Below are 7,351 nucleotides of genomic sequence, written 5' to 3' on the forward strand. Positions count from 1 at the left end.
AAATTAAGCCGCAGGCTCCACTCCTGGTGGTGCCCTTCCGTCAATTCCTTTAAGTTTCAGCTTTGCAACCATACTTCCCCCGGAACCCAAAAGCTTTGGTTTCCCGGAGGCTGCCCGCCGAGTCATCGGAGGAACTGCGGCGGATCGCTGGCTGGCATCGTTTATGGTTAGAACTAGGGCGGTATCTGATCGCCTTCGAACCTCTAACTTTCGTTCTTGATTAATGAAAACATACTTGGCAAATGCTTTCGCTTCTGTTCGTCTTGCGACGATCCAAGAATTTCACCTCTAACGTCGCAATACGAATGCCCCCGCCTGTCCCTATTAATCATTACCTCGGGTTCCGAAAACCAACAAAATAGAACCGAGGTCCTATTCCATTATTCCATGCACACAGTATTCAGGCGGGCTTGCCTGCTTTAAGCACTCTAATTTGTTCAAAGTAAACGTGCCGGCCCACCGAGACACTCACTCAAGAGCACCCTGGTAGGATTGCAACGGGGTCCGCCTCGGGACGCACGAGCACGCACGAGGCGCGTCGCACGCCTTCAGCTCGCCCCACCGGCAGGACGTCCCACGATACATGCCAGTTAAACACCGACGGGCGGTGAACCAACAGCGTGGGACACAAATCCAACTACGAGCTTTTTAACCGCAACAACTTTAATATACGCTATTGGAGCTGGAATTACCGCGGCTGCTGGCACCAGACTTGCCCTCCAATAGATACTCGTTAAAGGATTTAAAGTGTACTCATTCCGATTACGGGGCCTCGGATGAGTCCCGTATCGTTATTTTTCGTCACTACCTCCCCGTGCCGGGAGTGGGTAATTTGCGCGCCTGCTGCCTTCCTTGGATGTGGTAGCCGTTTCTCAGGCTCCCTCTCCGGAATCGAACCCTGATTCCCCGTTACCCGTTACAACCATGGTAGGCGCAGAACCTACCATCGACAGTTGATAAGGCAGACATTTGAAAGATGCGTCGCCGGTACGAGGACCGTGCGATCAGCCCAAAGTTATTCAGAGTCACCAAGGCAAACGGACCGGACGAGCCGACCGATTGGTTTTGATCTAATAAAAGCGTCCCTTCCATCTCTGGTCGGGACTCTGTTTTTTTTTTTTTTTTTTTTTTTTTTTTTTTTTTTTTAAAAAAAAAATTTCTTTATTTAAATCCCAATATCATACATAATTAACCCACCACCTAAAAAACATTAGTGGGTCGAATTTTGCTATGAATTACATTTCAGCAGCATATACCTTTATCTATTATATTCTATTACTATTATTAGCTACAGGAGGTTAGTTCAATCTACAGGTAACTACATTATCTACAGGTATCTATGTGGATTACTGTTAGGCTATCAACTCTAAGCTACTTTGCTACTGATATCTACATCCTGCAGCGTTACAGGTGTGCCAGTATGTAATATAAACCTACTATTTTATGGCCATGCCCACCGAGCTAACCCCAGTGGGCGTGCCCCTGGCACCGGGCTGGCCTTCCGACAATCGCTGCAGGTCAAAAACAGAAACAAAAATTTCCTACACTCTACTCCTACAACCATAGTGTATATTGTTATTATTTGTCGTAGTTAGTGTGCTATAGTCTAGTCGGTATGGTCACACCCTCCCCCTAATCCTGGATGCGTCGGATCCCGACCGTTGTTGACGATCGGCCAGTACGCACCCCGGCGGAATGGGATGATGCGTTGTGTCTAGAGAATTTGTGATCCTACCTACTCAATTTCCCTTCTGTATTCCCTTAGGACCTTGGCGGAAACCTCGCTAGCCAGTTTATCAATGATAGTGAAGGTGGTAGCGTCCCTAATGAGATGGAAGGTGTCTGTATTAGGTAGTGAATTTCGTAAATCCCGTGCTACGTCGTCGAAAAGCGGACACTCATAGACCACGTGGTCCGGTGTGCCCAGTTCAGCACCACAGTCACACGATGGTGTCGCTCTTTTCCCGAACCGGCAAAGATATGCCGGGTACGGGCCATGCCCAGTGAGGAAGTGCAGCAGTCCCTTACTTGGCTGGAAGTGTTTCATCTGTAGTCTTTCCTGTACATTTGGTAATAGTTGGTATGTTCTTCTTCCGGTCTCTTCCCCATCCCAAATTTCCTGCCAAAGTTCCATTCCCCTTCTTCTAATTGTAATTTTGTCCCCCACTCTGACTCCCATTATATCCATTGTTTTTTCTATTCTCCCCTTTTTTACCCAATACCATGCAGCCTGCTCCCTGATTTTTACATCAAGGGGGCATAGGCCCATGAGTACTAGTAATGCTCCCCCTGGAGATGTTCTATATGCCCCCACTGAACGAAGTATCATGTTTCGCTGCACCCTCCGCACGGCCATGGCAGGAACGACCCTCGTGAGCCTGTGGGCCCAGACCCCGGACCCGTAGCCCACGATGGAAACCAGGATGGTGTTATGATACAATTTTATGAGACTTGGTGGAAGATGAAAACGTCTATGGCCAATGTTGATGAGATTATTTAGCACCTCTAAAGCCCTGTGTGTAGTTGCCTCAATATGCCTGCCGAAACTCCATTTTTCATCTAATATTAGCCCTAAGTATCTAGCTTCTCGACGACGTATAACTGGCGTGCCATCCATCCTAACTGTAGGGTTTCTGACCAATTGGCCCTTTAAGAGTAGATAAGTCGATTTGTTTGGTGCTATTTTTTGTTTCGTTTTGTGGCACCATTGTGAAAGTTGTGTCATGGTTCTCTCTATCTTTGGTTCCAGTTCCTCTCGGCTCCGGCCGCCAACCAACAGGAGGAGGTCATCCGCGTAAGCTATCACCTCTAGCACATCTGCACAGCTCTCCAAGGTCTCAAGAAGAGGCTCCATATTGACATCCCAAAAGAGTGGCCCCAGGACAGAGCCCTGTGGACACCCCTTTGTTATCTTTTTGCCCACTCTACCGCTAGGGGATGATAGCCAGACCTCCCTGTCCTCACAATAGCTCCTAAGACAGCCATATAGCGGCCCTGGGCACTCCTTCTCTCGCAAGCGAGAGAAAAGCGAAGGCCACCACAGGTTGTCAAAGGCGCCACTGATGTCCACCATGATGCCAACTATATACTTATGTGTGGATGACCCGCAGACCTCAGCCGCCATGGCGATTGCGTCAGACGCAGAACGCCCCGGCCTAAAGCCGAACTGCCTGCTGCTCATTCCACAAAGCACTCGGTGTGCCATCAGCCTGTCAGCCAGTAGCCTCTCTAGCAATTTTCCCAACAGATCCAACAGACAAATGGGTCTGTAGGACTTGACCTCCTTTGGGTCCTTATCCAGTCCCTTTTTTATAATTACTACATTTGCTTGTTTCCAGATGGTAGGAAACCTTTTGAGGCTTAGGGCCTCATTGTAGATTCTTGCCAGAGGTGCCACCAGTTGAGGAGCGAGGTATTGTACCACCTCCGCTATAATGCCGTCTGGTCCTGGGGCCTTTCCTCTCTTAAGTGCTTTAATGTGCTCCGCCACCTCGTTCTCCGAAAAAGGGTACACCAAGGTGTTGTTTTGGTACTCTTCTACCTGGGCTTGCCTAATTAGGCCTTGTTCTTCTGTGTCCTCATTTTCCACGTCATCCGGAAGTAGGGACCGGAGAAGGACTTCAGCAGTTTCCTGCCATGTCCCAGTCATCCGATTCCCATCCCGGACGGTAGATAGTACCATAGGTGACCTAATTTTTTCCCTGACTATTTTATATGGAATGCCCCAGGGATCTATAGCCAATTGGCTTTGGACGTACTTCTCCCAACTTACCAGCCTTACCCTTTTGAGCTCCCTCTGGAACTCCTCCTTGGCATTCCTATAGACTTCCAGCCATCTCTGTTTTTCTTCCCAGACGACACTTCGCTGATAGTACCTCCTCGCCCTCCTAACCGACTGACGCAACTGCCCTAGTTCAGCTGACCATGGTGCCGGGGAGGCCGCGACAGCCCTCCTCCTAGTTGGTACTGCAGCCTTTACCGCTCTTGTGATGGCACTAACCAGCTCCACAGCATGCCTGTCGACGTCTTCATCACCCTCCGGCCATATCGGTAGAACAAACTCTCTTGCAAGGCGCTCCCAATCAGTTTTATTATAGTTTAGCTGAAACTCCCACCCTATGTCCCAGTGGCATTCCCTATCTGTAAGCTCAAACGTTATTAAATTATGGTCACTCGTTGTTATTTGGTCTCTTACTTTCCAATTATTCAAATGCCCAGCAAAGTTAGGTGATACTAATGTTATGTCTATGTTGGTTCCTCCTCCTCCACCGCCTGTGTAGGTGGGGGGATTCCCGGCTCTATTAGCGACCAAGTATTGTAGTGACATTATTGTCTCCTCCATCTTCTCCCCTCTGCCGTCCCGGGTGCCACTGTACCACAGGGGGGATTTCGCATTGACATCTGCCACCACCACTATCTTTCTACCTCTTAACGCTGCTGTTACTCTTGATAGATGGTCTAAATAGGCCTCGATGTCCTCGCCATATTGGAAGTACATATTGACTAAGTGAATGACCCCGACTGGAGTCTGGAGTTCAGTCACAATACAGTGTTCGTTTGAGAAATGAGCCAACACTGTGACTCGTATGGCTTTATTTAAAACTATAGTGGTGGCTTTAGGATCATCTCCAAAAGATACTATTTGCCAGCTGACACTGGCGAAAGCTATGTTCCCCGCAAGAGAGTATGGCTCCTGCAGACAGAGTACATCAAGACTCATCTCCTCCACCACCCTCCGTAGCTCCTGCATGACCAATCGGCTGTTATGTGCATTAAGTTGTCCTATTTGTAATTTAATCATCATGGGAAGTACGTGTGTACGTATTGTTCTGGAAAGGTCTTTCTCCAGTCAAAAGCTATCCTTCCATTGGCTAGAACAGCCTGCTTATAAATTTCATCTAAATCGAATTTTTCGTTCCTCCTTTGGAAAACCTTCTGAACAAGGTCACGCAGGGCGCCGAAGTCAGTGGGGAGATTCATGGTCTTTAACTGTATCCTATCAACAGCCTCCATGGCCGAGAAGGTGACTTTACGTCCGTACTGGTGTCCCACCCTCACTATATGCCTTAATGCTGTGGTCAGGACAGCCGGCTCCTCCAGACGCGAAAGTTGCAAAGCGTGTTCTAAATTTGGGTAGATCCTGATGGGGTCCACCTCTAAACGTTTAACTAACGGTTGGTCACAGGTATGGGTAACTACTGTACTACTAATTGCATTGACTTGGACTGGTCCTACAGATGTGAAGTTACTTTTAGTTTGGCCCGCTATTGCAGGACGCCTGACTGTGGGTGCCGGATCTTCTGGCGGTCTCGAGTTCCGGGGGGAGGGGAGAGCGATTGCTTCCCTTTCACACGGATCTGTCTGGATGGATACATCTACCATTTTTTCTGCTTTTCTTTCTTTAATGAAGGTTAAAAATTGCCTGAATTTGACAGCCCTGGCCGCGTCCCTACGCCTCTTCCCCGGAGACTTCCTTTTTGGCATCCTGCGCACAACTGCGGTTTCAGCCATAGTCAATCCTTGAAATTAACCTTTGCTCCAGCATCCTGTAAGTTGGGCAATTCCTACCTGAGGCATTGCAGGTCTTCTTGCCTCTCTTTGTACATGGGATACAGATTCCGGATTTTGTACAATTTTTTCTAATGTGATCTTCCGCTCCACATCTGGAGCAAGCCGGCTTCCTGTCACAGTACTTGTGGATATGATCTAAATCTCCACAATTGTGGCAGCGAGGCACCACCAAGTAGTCCCTAACGTTAATAGCATGAAACCCAACATATATCCTTCCCATAGATGTGAGCTTTTTCCACATAGATCCTGTAACTTCTGCTACGTGATGCACTGTCTGCCTGTCTCGTAGTCCTGTCTTAAATTTTAATTTGAATTCATTTGTAAATTGTTCATTAGTCATGTCATCGAAATTCTGATTCTTTATCGTGTTACACAATTCATTGTTATCCATCGTAACCGGTACATCATACATTATTACGAGTGGATTCCTCTTCTTTGGGGGTTCGCACTTGACTGCCTTGCACAAATTTTGATTATTAAGAATTTTATTTTTATCTTCTTCAGTCGCCACGTCCACAATCACTACATTTTTAGTTGCCCTTACTTTATTAACTTTTATCTTATCCTTTACTGGGTTAATAACAGTCGTGAAAATCTCCTGAACCTTCTTTGTGTCTTGGCCAGGCAGGGGTCTTAAAAAGACCGCCGTGTCTGGCTTTTGTGCCACTTTCGCTATCGTCTCTCTCGTTGTCTGGGACTTGGGTGCAGCCTGAGCTACTACACCAGCCCATGTCCTAGCCGGTTGTCTCCTAAGGGTGAAGTTTTCCCGTTGCAGCTCCACCACTCGCCCCTCAAGCCTTGCATGAGCAATCGCCCAGGAGGCAAGTTCATTTTTTATGGCCAAGATCGCGGTTTGACTGATCTTACCATTCTTAACGTTGGACTCCAACAGCTGTGTAATTCTGTTGTGTCTCTCCGTAACACTTTCGTCGATATCCTGCGTTTGCCCCGATGGGTCGGGAACAGAAAGCATCGAAGCTCTCGCGGAAGCACATGATTCACTTGTCTCAGGTTCAGCCATGATTGACAAGTGAAGAAAAAGGGGGTTGGGAGCCCGTCTCTAACCCCGGACCGGCTCCTCTGGCATGGGGGGGGACTAAGATGCAGCTCGCCCACCAACCTTGTCCCTAGGCCAAGGGCACCTCTGAGCCGCCGAGTTCAGCACACCGTTGCCAGTGTCCTGGTCCCCTTCAGTGGCCCCGTCACCGACGATTTCTCCCAGTGTTCCTCGGCAAGTGCACCCCGCACTCCGGAGAAGCGGATGCACTTCTCGCCCTTCGCCGCCTACTAGCCCGAGCTCCCACCTACAGGCCAAGGACCCGCTCCTACTCAGGTGGCGGGCCGGTCACCCAGTCGTTCGACGGTCTGGACCCAGCTAACCTGGCCCAGGCGATGTCACCACCCCCTGGGTTTGGCAGAACACGCCCCGGTTTACCACGGGCGCGGCGAAGTGCACTTGCCGACTCGCGCCGAGGTCCCACGCCGACAAACGACGTCGCTGGCATACAGAGCACCAGCTGGTCTTGTGCTCTGCGAGTTGAGGGACAGATGGTTAGTCCCTCAGACACAGCTCCCCCTGTGCCACGCACCCTTCGCTTTCGCCTTGGGTTGGGGGCGTTTAACGTCCTACCGTGACGGGAGTTTAACGTCCTTCCTTGACACAACGACAACCCTCACCGTTCCACAGCCCGGAGGTGTTATGAGAGTGATGATGTGATAAAATGATGGTATGGCCCGGGTCTTATGTTGTGGAGTTTGACATCATCGAGACGGTGCGGCA

This window comes from Schistocerca serialis, unplaced genomic scaffold (genome assembly GCF_023864345.2).
Source record: "Schistocerca serialis cubense isolate TAMUIC-IGC-003099 unplaced genomic scaffold, iqSchSeri2.2 HiC_scaffold_82, whole genome shotgun sequence".
Lineage (NCBI taxonomy): Eukaryota > Metazoa > Arthropoda > Insecta > Orthoptera > Acrididae > Schistocerca > Schistocerca serialis.